This window comes from Phodopus roborovskii, unplaced genomic scaffold (genome assembly GCF_943737965.1).
Source record: "Phodopus roborovskii unplaced genomic scaffold, PHOROB, whole genome shotgun sequence".
NCBI lineage: Eukaryota > Metazoa > Chordata > Mammalia > Rodentia > Cricetidae > Phodopus > Phodopus roborovskii.
This window is the reverse complement of record NW_026125739.1, coordinates 590,888-605,024: the sequence shown is the minus strand read 5'-3', so window position 1 is coordinate 605,024 and position 14,137 is coordinate 590,888.

Genomic DNA, 14,137 nt, shown 5'->3' with positions numbered 1-14,137 from the left:
TTTTTGTGTGGAAGTACTACTTATTTTGCTTAGCAGTTTCCTGATAGAAGCAAGAATCTTTGCCTATTCCCACTTCTCATGTGTGTATGTTTTCTTTGGTAAGATGTCTGTTGAAAAAATTTTGTCATTAAAAAAACTCATTAATATTGGATTTTATTGTATAAAATAGCTCATGGCTGTTTCTTAGAAGCCTCAACATCCTTGGACTCTGTTTTTCTGCAGAATCAGGTGTCTTTGTCTTATCCCAGAGGAATCATGTTTGAGAAGACAAAGCCAAATGTGTCACATTAAAAGTACAAAGGATGGTTCTTTATCATGAGATGGAGGGTTGTGTTTTGAAGTATAAAATGGCTTATACCGTGACATACAGAATTCAGATGCTCAGCTTCCAGGAGTTTTCCTCTCTCCAATCAGTGATGCAACATGCAGGAGGAGCTGCATCCCCTGGATCCATAATCTGAAGCCTGAGGCTGGGGGCTCTGGAGCTCTCTGCCATCATTTTCTAAAGAGCATCAGAGTTCCAAATGTACTTCTCAGAAATGCCACACAGGTAAAGGATGTGTAATCCAACCGGGTGTACTTCTGGTTGCTCTGTGATGTGGCTGGAGGTGCTTCTTCATGGTCACTGTTGCTTCCTTGCTTTCTCTCTTACCCATTGTGAAGATCCATCTTAGGGTCCTACTATCACCAGTATTCTTTGGCAAGGATGTATGCCATAATGTATTAAGGTATAGATGGTGAGCTACTGAAGCCATTTAAAGCCTCAGACCAAGCTAAGATGTGTGAAGGCTAAGATTGTCCTCAAGACATTTGTGGCCTGAAAAGATGCAGGGAAACCAAGTGATGCCTCATCAGTCATCCTGACCTGTTCTCCATTGCTACATATGGAAATACTCAGGTGTTCTCAGTGACTAATTGGGTCACTGTCTTCAAATCTTAGAGCCCTGAGTTTGGGAAAGAGACACTGACAAGGAAGATGGACAGTTCTGAGGGATATGCCCGGAAAGCAGGCCTCACCTGGACAATTTGACCTATGACTTCATAACAAGCCACTATCTTTTGCTTAATGGACTAGCTGTTGTCATGGGGATATCTCTCAGCTCAGCTGGCCTGCTCTCATTTGGCTTCATTCTGTAATGCCCTCTGTATTCACACAAGAATAGAGATGCTGACAGGGAGAGCTGTGCTGGCTGCCATGGCAGTACCTCTGCACAAAAGATCCCAGTGGGTGGCACACAGCAGAATTAGACATCCCTTAAGCCCTACAAACACAGTCCCTGGTGCTGAGATGCTAAAGAGAAGAAGCCACATAGCCATTCTGAAGGACCTTAAAGTCTGGTGAGATTAGCATATTTGTAACTTCAAAAGAAAGTGTTTCTAAGTAACACACAGTAGGACAGACATACAAACAGAATCTCGCAATTTAATTTGATTAGTTGTGTGAATGAAGATCTACAAATACTACAGAATTCTGGACAAGAAAAGTATAAATGTCACCTGGCAGTTTTTGAACCTAATTAATACCCATGTACTTTGTTTCACAATTGGATGGGGGTGGTTATTTCTAGCCCTCTTTTGACAACTAACAATATAAAACTCACAGAGATGTACTGCCCTAGACACACAGCAGTTGATAGTTAAGCCCTGTATATTCCTTGGACTCTCAGGTCCAGGTCCTCCTACTGTCTGTTTCAATATGATGACTATGATATAAGAGACTGATATAGTTTTAATTATTCTGTAAACAGTTGCCCCTTCCATTTGATAAACAGCCACACTAAAGCTATTTAGTTCAATAATGTTTCTATGGAGCAGGCGTGATCTGATTTTGATTGGAACCCATGGAAGAAAATCATTTTGGGGTATTCAGAATAGGACACATCCCTCCTAATCATAGATGAGGTGTTGAACCTCATAGATGGAAGGATAGCTAACAGCCACACTCAGCTCCCTATCTGTGGGAGAAGAGAAGACATTGAGGGGAACCTGGGGTGAGTCAAAAAGGAGTCTGGATTTGACCTTTGGTCTTTCAGCACCTGTTGTGTCCCAACAGGAGAGTTGCTTGTTACCAGCAGTTTTTCTGCTAGCCTGGTCCCATTGCCTCATCAGCCCCAAATAACACATAGAGTTGCTGTATTAGATAAAAAGCTGTTGGACTTTTACTAGCCTTTCTCATTGGCTAGCTTTTTTTTAACTATTAACCCGTTTCTATCAATCTATGTTGTTCCATATGGACTTATCTTACTTTGGAGAGGGGCCAGCATTCTACTTTCTCCGCTCTCCATGGTGAATCTCTTCCCTAATGCTTCCTCTCTCCACGTAGTCTCCTAGTCCTGCCTATCTTGCTTTCTTTTTGACCAACAGTGATTTATTCAATAACCAATAAGAAAAACATATTTACAGAATTACATCTCCCATCATCTCCTCTTTTCTGTCTAAAATAAAAAGAAGGGTTTTAACTTTAACATAGTAAAAATACATATAACAAAAACAGTTTTCAAATAAGAACTATGGTTAACAATATTTAGTCCATTAACATTTAGCAAGATTTAAAGAAAATATTTGATCATCTATCCTACCTTTGTGAATCTAAAGTCCTATATGTAACTTATTTTTAATACAAACTAAGAAAAACTATAACCATGACTATCTGTCTTCAACTGCCTAAAAGACCACAGAAGGATAATATATAAACTCTAGAAATGAAAGAGACATCTCGCTACCTTGTCAGTCACCTGAAGTTCTTCTGTAATGTTCCATGTTCGGCCTTAGTGTGTCTGGAAGACTCCTTGGCAAAGCAGGAAACTTTAAACTGCCCCACCAGTGTTGGCAGTTTGTCAGTCACTTTTCTTTGGGTCCTGTAGAATGTCTGGCAAACTCTTCCATGAAGCAGGAAACATGTAGCACTGTCCATCTTGTTTTAGCAGTCACTATCCTGTGGGTCCTATATGTCCAGTTTATACTGAATTTATTCTGTATAGGCAAGAGCAGTTTCTTCCCCAAATGGCTTCTCTTGCCATATAGGAAGCAAACTGCCTAAGGAGTTTCTTCGATGTCCATCTTACCTTCTGACATTTTAATTGCCATATTCTATAGGTCTTTGAGAGGTTTGAAGAACATTTATCCATCTCATAGATATCTCTATATATCTAGAAAACATAACTAACTTAACCCTAAGTTATTTTTTTCCATATGGATCCCTGTTCCCTCTCCCTCCATCCCTCTCATGCCCCCCACACCCTCCCATCCAATCCCCCCACTCCACAGGAAGGGTGAATCCATCCAGGAGGGATCAACAAAATCTTTAAAGTTATTTGGAGTAGGGACTAGGCCTTCCCTCCTGCCTCTAATCTAAGGGAGTATCCTTCCATGGGGAATGTACTCCCAAAGTCCTTGTGTGCACCAGGGATACATCCTGGTTACATTGTAAGATGACCCTTAGACTGCCCAGGCCTTCTAACTGAGACCCATGTTCACAAATAGATTGGACTAAAGAAAAAAGACCCTTAAGCCATAATAATTAAAACACCTAACATATAAAATAAAGAAAGAATATTAACAGAAGCAAAGGAAAAGGGCCACAAAACATATAAAGGCAAACCTATCAAAATTACACCTGAATTCTCCATGGAAACCTTCAAGGCCAGAAGGTCCTGGATAGATGGTATACAAGATGTATACTAAGAGTCCACAGATGCCAGCCCATGCAACTGTACCCAGCAATCAAGATGGAGAAAACAAGATACTTAATGACAAAGCCAGATGTTCAAAATGCATATACACAAATCCAGCCCTACAAAAATTTCTGGAAGGAAAACTCCAGCAGAAGTAAGCTACCTATGTTCGCAAAGACATAGGCAATAGATAATCCCAATTCACCAGAACCCAAGGGTAAAGCCGGGCAAATATATTCACAATAACACCGACAACAACAAATCTAAAACAAACAAGCATTAGCAATCAATGGCCCTTATTTTTCCTCAACATTAATGGTCTTAACTATAAAAGACACAGGCTAACAGGATACAAAGAGAGAATCCATCTTTCTGCTACATACAAGAAACACATCTGAGCTTAAAAGATAGATATCACCTCAGGGTAAAGGTCTGGGAAACGATCTTCCAATCAAACAGACCCAAGAAGCAAGCAGGTGTGGCTACTTTAATATCTAAAAAGTGAGACTTCAGACAAAAATTAATGAAAATAGATGAAGATGGTCATTTCATATGCATCACAAAAGAAATCCATCAGCACAAAGCCTCAATTCAGAACATCTCTGTCCCAAATAAAAAAGCACCCATATCCATAAAAGAATCACTACTAAAACTCAAAACTCACATAAAACCTCACACACTTATAGTGGGAGACTTCAACACACCACTCTCAACACTAGTCAGGACCACCAATCAGAAACTCAACAAAGAAACAAAAGAACTAACAGAAGTTATGTCTCAACTGGGTTTAACAGACATCTATAGAACATTCCATCCAAACACTAAAGAATACATATTCTTCTCTGCTCCACATGGAACCTTCTCTAAAATCGATCACATACTAGGTGGCATAACAAACCTCAACAGATACAAGAGAATTGGAATAGTCCCCTGTATCTTACCAGACCACCATGCTTTAAAATTGGAATTCAACAACAATACAAATAGCAGAAAACCTGCAAACTCATGGAAACTGAACAATGTGCAATTGCACCACACCTGGGTCAAAGAAGAAATAAAGAAATTAAGGACTTTTTAATATTCAATGAGAATGAGGGCACAACATACCCGAACTTATGGGACACCTTGAAAGCAGTGCTATGAGGTAAGTTCATTGCACTAAGTGCCCATATGAAGAAAGCAGAGGATAGTCACATAAGAGAATTAACAGCGCAACTGAAAGCCTTAGAACAGAGAGAAGCAAACTCACCCCTGAGGAGTAGACACCAGAAAATAATCAACTTGAGGGCTGAAATCAGCAAAATAGAAACCAGGAAAACAATACAAAAAAATCAACAAGATAGACAAACCTTTATCCAAACTAATGAAAAAGCAGAGAGCGAACATGCAAATTAACAAAATCAGAAACTGAAAGGGGAACATAACAACAGAGAAAGAGGAAATCCAGACAATTTTCAGGTAATACTTTGAAAACCTGTATTCCACAAAAATTGAAAATTCAACGGAAATAGACATATTTCTGGATAACTATCACTTACCAAAATTAAATCAAGAACATACAAACAACATATATAGACCTATAACCCACAATGAAATATAAGCAGTCATCGAAAGCCTTTCAATCAAAATAATCCCAGGGCAAGAAGGCTTCAATGCAGAATTCTACCAGACATTCAAGGATGAACTAATACCAATACTCCTCAAATTGTTCCACACAATAGAAACAGAAGGTTCATTGCCAAACTCTTTTTATGAGGCCACAATAACATTGGTACACAAGCCTCACAAGACACAACTAAGAAAATTACAGACCAATATCCCTCATGAACATCGATGTAAAAATACTCAGTAAAATAGTGGCAAACCGAATTCAAGAATACATCAGAGAAATCATCCTCCATGACCAAGTAGGCTTCATCCCTGGATTGCATGGATGGTTTAATATATGAAAGCGCCCCTTACCAGCAGGAAGTAGTTTGGAAAGAACGACGCCCAAATTCCCAAATATTGTGTATAAATGTTTGTTTTCATTTAATTGGACTTTGTTATATAAAATTAAATAAAAAATACTCTATATGCATAAAAAAAAAAGAAAATCTATCAAAGTGATCCACCATATAAACAAACTAAAAGAGAAAAATCATATGATCATCTCCCTAGATGCTAAAAAAGCCCTCGACAAACATACCAGCCTTTCATGATAAAGGTCTTAGAGAGATCAAGGATAACCAGAACATATCTAAACATAATAAGAGCAATATACATTAAACCAACTGTCAACATCAAACTGAATGGAGAGAAACTTAAGCTGATTCCCCTAAAATCAAGAACAAGACAATGCTGGCCTCTCTCTTGATATTTTTCAATATCGTACTTGAAGTTCTAGCTTAAGCTATAAGACAACTAAAGGTGATCAAGGGGATCCAAATTGGAAAGGAAGAAGTCAAACTATCTCTATTTGCAGATGATATGTTAGTTTACATAAGCGACCCAATTAACTCTACCAGGGAACTCCTACAGCTGATAAACACCTTCAGCAAACTAGCAGGATACAAGATAAACTGAAAAAAAAAAAAAAACAGTAGCCCTAATTTTTTCAGAGAAATGTCACACTTTACCACAGCCACAAACAAGATAAAGTATCTTGGGATAATGCTTACCAAACAAAAGAAAGACCTATATAATAAGAATTTTGTGGCTCTCAAGAAAGAAAGAAGATACTAGAAAATGGAAAGATCTCCCATGCTCTTGGACAGGTAGGATTAACATATTAAAATGGCAATCTTGCCAAAAGCAATCTACAGATTCAATGCAATCCCCGTTAAAATCCCACCACAATTTTCACTGACCTTGAAGGGATAATAATCAACTTTATGTGGAAAAACAAAAGACCCAGGATAGCAAAAACAACCCTGTACAATAAAAGTACTTCAGGAGGCATCACTATTTCTGACTTTAAGCTCTACTACAGAGCTATAGTTCTGAAAACTGCCTGGTGTTGGCAAAAAAATAAACAGAACAATGGAATCAAATTGAAAATCCTGATATTAACCCACACACTTATGAACACCTGATTTTCCACAAAATAGCTAAAAGAATACAATGGTGTGAGGACAGCACCTTTGCTGGCACAATTGGATGATGGTGTATAGAAGACTGCAGATAAACCCATGTCTGTCACCATGCATAAAGCTTACATCCAAAGACCTCAACATCAATCCAGCCACACTGAACTTCTTAAAAAACAAAGTAGGAGGTACCCTGGAACAAATTGGTATAGGAGACTGCTTCCTGAACATAAATCCAGGGACACAGACACTGAGAACAACAATTACAAAATGTGACCTCTTCAAACTTAGAAGCTTCTGTAAGGCAAAGGACACAGTGGACAAGACCAAACGGCAGCCCACATACTGGGAAAAGATTTTCATCAATCCCATATCCAACAAAGGGCTCATCTCCAAAATATACAAAGAACTCAAGAAACTAGTCAACAAAAGACCAAACAACCCTATTTAAAAATGGGGTGCAGAACTGAAGAAAGAATTCTCCATAGAGGAAATCAAAAAGGCTGAAAGACACTTAAGAAAGTGCTCCACATCCTTAGCTATCAGGGACATGCAAACCAAAACAATTTTGAGATACCATCTTTCTCCTGCCAGAATGGCTAAAATTAGAAACACCAATGACAACACATGCTGGAGTGGATATGGAGAAAGGGAACACTCCTCCAATGCTGGAGGGAGTGCAAACTCATACAGCCATTTTGGAGATCAGTATGGCAGTTTCTCAGGAAAATGGGAATTAGTTTACCACAGGACCCAGCAATCCCCCTCTTAGGCATATACCCAAATGATCTACATCCATGCAACAAAGATATCTGTTCAACTATGTTCATAGCAGTATTATTTTTAATAGCAAGAACCTGGAAGCAACCTAGATGCCCCTCAATCGAAGAATGGATAAAGAAGATGTGGCACCTCTACAACAATGGAATACTACTCTACAGAAAAAAAAAATGGTATCTTGAAATTCGCAGGCAAGTGGATGGCACTTGAAGAAACCATCTTGAATGAGGTAACCCTGTCACAAAAAGGAACACAGTATGTACTCACTTATATATGGATTTTAGACCTATATCAAAGGATCACCAGCAGAGGAACTAGGATACAAGGTGTATTCTAAGAGATTCATATAAAGTCCTTCACAGAAGTGGGAAGGGACAATTCCCCCAGAGCACAGGGGAAGTGGGGGAGCAATGAATGAGGAGATAAGTAGGAAAAAGAGAGGGAGAGGAGAGGAAAACACGTGAGACTAGGAAGAATGAGTCAGGCTAGGAATAGAAGACAGGAAAAAGAGAGAGAGAGAGAGAGAGAGAGAGAGAGAGAGAGAGAGAGAGAGAGAGAGAGAATATAAAAGAGGGAGCCAGTATTGGTTTGAAGAGAAAACTGAACCCAAAGAAAGGTCTAGAGACAAACAAGACTTACACCAACTAACAATTTGAGCATCCTTGGAAAGGCTACTATAAATGCCCTTCCCAGATAGTGAGATCAACAACTAACTTATTCATATGTAAGATCCTCAGAATGAGGAGTCTCCCAGTTTCAGTCAGTACCCCCAAGAACTCAATGTCCAGTCCAGTTGCTGCAACAGGCAATAGGCTTTAATGAACAGGGAATGTTTGAGCAAACGGGCTCCTCCAGCATGCAGGCTAGGGAGAAGCACCATATCTCGGGCCACAGGTGTTTTTAAAGGCAAACCCACACGCTTAGGGATGGGGTGGGACCCTCTGTCCATTGAGTATGTGACCCTTTGAGGCTATATGGTCTCGTTATTAGGGTCAACAGACCTTAGGGCCTCAGGGTGTGCTAATTAATCTTGTCTGGGCAAACTGGAGGTACAGTTATCTCTTTGTTTCTTAAGGACCCTGACTCACTAGAAAGGAGGGGCAGTGTGAATTCTTGGTACCTTGTTTTCTCAGGGCCTTGTGAGGGGAAAGTTAGCAAATTCCAAGGAACAAATATTGGTCTGAGTTAGCTTTCCAGGTTAGTCTGTCCTTCATTTCAAGTGGGGGGTTTCTTTAACTTTACTTTTTTGTCTTTCCTTCCCTCCTTTTTCTCTTGACAATAGTTCTAATCTTAGAACTATGGAAATTAAGAGGCAGCCTCCTCTTAGCTCAGGAGGCTCCTGTAATGCTATCTAAGTATCATAATCTGGACTGCACTCACTTATTACTTTTAACAAAAGTAACAATTTTTCCAACAGTAAGCAACAAGAGAGGAATAAAAATGAGCAGTTGTAAGAGGCTGTCCCTGGGTCCTATAGCCTGGAGTGGTATGGGGGTGGGTCCAGAGGAGGAGGACGTATTCTGGACTGGCCACAAAGTGGGCCTTTTCACCGAGTGTTGAGTTTTCCAGATTTCCTAACGTAATCTGGATCTCCAACTTGAAAGTGACGTGAAACTTCCAAGTCTCCCACTACTGCTTCCACGATCGCTGTCTCACTCACTCACTCCAGCATCTTAAGCCTAGCAAACAGAGGCTTAAGAGAACAGCCCATCAGCACTATGTACAGAGGCAATTTCCACCAGTGGAGGGCCCTCCCATAGAGCCATTTATAGGAGTTCAGCCCAAACGGTCCAGGGGTGTTTCTAACCCTGAAAAGCACAAAGGGTAGGAGAGCTATCCGATCATTAACGCCAGTCTCTGTGGTCAATTTAGTGAAGGTCGCCCTAATGGTTTTATTTTTTTTTTTTTTTTCTACCTGAGATTTGGAGTCTGCATGCACAATGTAATTTTAATCAATCCCAAATATCTTGGCCAGTGACTGATTTACCTGGGCAACAAAAAACTGGACCATTGTCTAATTTTACTACCTTAGGTATTTTAAATCTTTGGAAAATTTTCTTTGGTAATTTTTTAGCCACCACGGTTGAGACAGTCCTATGCACATGAACAGTTGAAAAAGCATACCTGTTGCCTGTTAATGTTTATGGACTTCTCTTTGTCTAGCAGTATCACTGCCCCAGCCCTTTCTTTTCTTTTTACAACATCTCTGTTCCCAGCAGTAAACCGGTAAATGGGTCAACATCTCCCCAGCCAGCTGGATGTCATTAAGATCTTTGCAAACCCCAGTCTCTTTAACCAACAGTTGATGGCAGTCATGAGTCAGTGGTTCACCAGTCTCCTCAGGCAGAAGAGTGGTGGGATGAGGTTGGCTGATGGAGCAAACACAATCCGCTCAGTCTCTCAGTGAGAAGCAGACTTTGGTGGTGAGTCATATGGGTGTTGGTCATCATTAGTCAGAGGCTGCTGCACAATAATCTCCAATGCATGGGGGCTATTATACTTGCTTTACACCCCAAAGTCAACTTGTCAGTCGTGAATAGATTTTAGACAGTTAGGCCATCTCCTGACTACAGGATACATATTTTACATGATACATATTTTTTTTTTCTTAGCCTGCAAAACCTAGATGTCCCCAGAAATTCTCTTACTTGCCTGACCATCGTTGGGGAATTTTAAACCCTTGGGACAGTTGGGTCCAGATGAGCTGCCCAGTTCTGCATGTGTCAGGGTCCTTCCATTCAAAAGCAAAAAGGAGTTGGCTGGTGGGATATAACCTCGAACGAGTGGGATACCCGGCCCACGCCAAGGTCCACTAATCTTCGGGTAGTCCATGAATTACCTAGGGCTCGGGGAGGGGGTCCAAACCCCATCTCCCTTTAATTTTATCTTTTCTTAGGGCTAGGACCTTCGATGCCTTGTCTTCTTGCGACAGTCATTTGTCAAGTGTTCTTTTTCTTTACAATATGCACGCTGGTCCTCCTTGTCGAGTAAGGTCCTGTTGCCCAGGTCCCCTAGCCTGTTTTAAATTTTTTAACTTTTTTTTTTCTCTTTCTCTCTCTATTTTTTCCTTTAACCACTGTGGCCAAGGTATTTTAGTCAAATTCTTTTCCTGTCTTCTGTCACAGTTTTTGTCTTTTTCTTTCTTTTTTCTTTGCTCTCTGACTCTCTACTGTCATTCTTTTCTCTCCTTTTCTTCTCTGCCTCTTCAATACACTTTATCTGCCTCTTAACCCTTCCAGTCTCTAGAGTTTCTTCCTAATATCTGCGGCCCAATTTCCCCATGAAGACCAGAGCCACCGAAGCTATCTGGGCTTCTGAAGTAGGGTCAAAAGGAGTGCCAAATTACCTTAGCCAAATTGAGGGGCCATCTCGTGACACCTCGAAGACCTGTCACCAGAGCCTGTCAATAGATTTTTAAGCTCTCCCTACCTTCAGCAGTGTTGAAGTCCCAACTGGGGCAAGTCAAAAGGAATCCCAAGTCAATCTCATTTTTCAGCTGTGCTGGCCGCCCATCAGCCCCAGGGATATTTTTCTAGCTTCAAGCAGAAACTGTTGATAATCATCTCAAATAGCCTAGAGAGAGAACATAAGGAACTCCAAAGAGGGGGTGGTTAGTTTTTCCAATTACAAAGATCTGGGGAGAAGGGTCAGCCCTGGAGGCTGGCGTTGGGGAGCCAAATATGTGCGGCGACAGGGTCATAAGTCATAACCCTGTCCCTCCATTCTGGCATGACTCCACCCAGGCTGTGCCCAGCCCATGGCTGTCCAGCCATTCTGCTGAAGCTTAGCCCCAGCGGCTCTGGCTGCCCTGCCACATTCTTGGGGGGAGGGACGAGCATGCTCATTGTCTGGCTAGGTCTCCCCACCCTGCTCTCCAAGGGATCTAAAGTAAAACTTAGGTGGGGTAGTTAGTTGTTGACCCATGGGGAGAATAGAAATGAACACAAACAGTAGGAACAGAAGGACGCGAAAAACACAGAACAATCCGACAAACAGGACAAATCCATGCTGTAGACAATCAGCTCCCAAGCCAAAGTTACAAAGCAAGAGAGAAGCAAGTCCAGAGGATGGCCGGCCCCTGGAGAAGCCAGACTTCATCTCCTCCCCTCCTCCAAACAACCAGGGACTTTGTCCAGGGAGGGACCAAGGGTCTCAGGACATATCTGTCTCCCCCTGTGGTCTTATACAAGTCCTGTGCAGGCCAGGCACAGATTCAAATACTTGAGTCAAAAACACATAACATCAGATGCATCAGACATACATCAAACATATAGGTTGCGAGCTCTATCTTATCTCCAACTGGCAATGAAATTGAGTCTGGGGGTCGACCAGATCTCGGTGGGACCTACATTGAAAGGTAAAAAGGGGATTATGGCATAGAAATTATACTTTGTTTTGGAATGGATATTCATTTATTTATACAAATTTAAGGTTAATTTTGTGATATGTATATTTCTCCTTTTGTTTAGGTGTTGTATTTATATACCTCATTTTGAAATGTAATGTATAATTTAATACAGAATATAGATAGTTACCTATAGTAGTCAAAACTTATAGTTAAGTTAGAATTTCTAGATAAACAGAGATGTATCTTAGATGAATAGACCTTCTTCAACCCTTTCAAAGATCAACAGAATATGGCATTTAAAATGGTTTAGGGTTTTTCTTGACAGTGAGGCACAACTGTTCCTGGCAACACCACCTCTGTCAGAAAAGAAGATGGACATCAAAGAAACTTGTTATGGAGTTTACTTCCAATGTGGCAATACTAACCATTTGGATAAGATACTACACTTATTCGGACTGTTTGACTTTATGCTTTATAAAATGGACATGCAGGACCCACAGGAAAGTGACTGCTGATAAAAGATGGACATTGCTACAGGGTTTCTGCTTTATTGAAAAGTCTGCCAGATAGTCTACAGAGAAAAGTGACTGGCAAACTGCCAATACAGGTGGATAGTTTAAAGTTTCCTGTTCTGCTGAGGAGTCTGACAGACACACTATGGTCTATAGGCTGAAGATGGAATATTACAGAAGATCTTTGGGTGACTGGTCAGGTGGCAAGATGTCTCTGTCATTTCTGGAGTTTATATATTATCTTTCTGTGTTCTTTGATGGAGTTGAAGACAGATAGTCGTGGTTATAGTTTTCATTAGTTTGTATTAAAGATAAGTTACATATATTACTTTAGACTCACAAAGATAGGATAGATGATAAAATATTTTCTTTAAATCTTACTAAATGTTAATAGACTGAACATTGTTAACTGTGGTTCTTATTTGATAACTGTTTTGTTATATATTTTACTTTGTTATAGTTAAAACCCTTCTTTCTATTTTAGACAGAAAAGAGGAGACTATGGAAGTTCTTATTCTGTAAATATGTTGCTCTTGATAGTTAATGAATAAATCATTGTTGGCCAATAGGACAACAAGATAGGTAGGACTAGGAGACAAGGAGGATGTGGGAAGTAGTAGGGAGGACATTCAAAATATAGGACTGAGAGAGAAGAATGCAGGGTCCTCTCTCTGGTAAGGTAAGACTATGTTGAAATACTTAGATTAATAGAAATGGGTTAGTATTTAAGGCAGAGCTAGCCAATAAGAAATTCTAGTAACAGGTCAAGAGCTTTATATCTAATACAGCATCTCTGTGTGTTATTTGGGGCTGATGCAGCTCTGGGACTAGGCCGGTGGGAAAACCTGCTCGTGCCATATACATGCATATGTAAAATATGTATATGTATATATGAACATTTAAGTGCATTGTGCGTAATTTTAGGTAAATACAGAGCAATATGATTCCTTGAGGTTTTATCAAATAGAGGATAAGGAATCTCAAAGTAAGTTTAGTTTACATTTCCTTGATAGAAGTATGGCAAATACTTTTTTAAAAATATTTCCCATGGCAGACTTTGAAAATCCTCCATGGAAGGCCTCATCTTCCTGGGGAAGCAGAAAGGGTATAGAATAGGAGTTTGGGGGCAGGGAAGGGGAGGAGGGAGAGGGAACTGGGATTGACATGTAAAACAAGCTTGTTTCAAATTTAAATAAAAAACAGGGGGAGAGAGAAAGAATGTTTCTCAGCCACTTATATTTCATTCACCTTTGAGAACTGTGAGTTTATTTTTTTTTTGCCACATTTTAAAATGTGATTCTTCTTATTTTTATTTTTTTATTTAATTTATTATTTTACATGTCAATCCCAGTTCCCTATCCCTCCCTCCCTTCTGCTCTCCCTTTTATCCTCTCTGCCACTTCACATGCACCCTGACCACCTCTCCCATCCCCCACCCCAATTCCATATATAAGGCAATGCCATCCAGGTAGGGTCATGTAGATCTGATAGGTCATTTGAAGTGGGGACTATGACTTTTCTCCTGTCTCTAGGTTAAGGCAGTATCCCTCCATGGGGGCTGTGTTTGCCAGGTCCTTTTGTGTTGTTTTTTTCCAAACTGCTTCCTGCTCATAGGGGCACTATCATGGGGATCATAAGAAGATGCAAAAATCCTGGCTGTTGTCTGCAAGGCTGTCTTGTCCCAACTGTTTTGAATTTTTGATCACCTGGGTTCCTTTCTTTGGGGGTCTGGCTTGATCAAACCATGTTAATCTG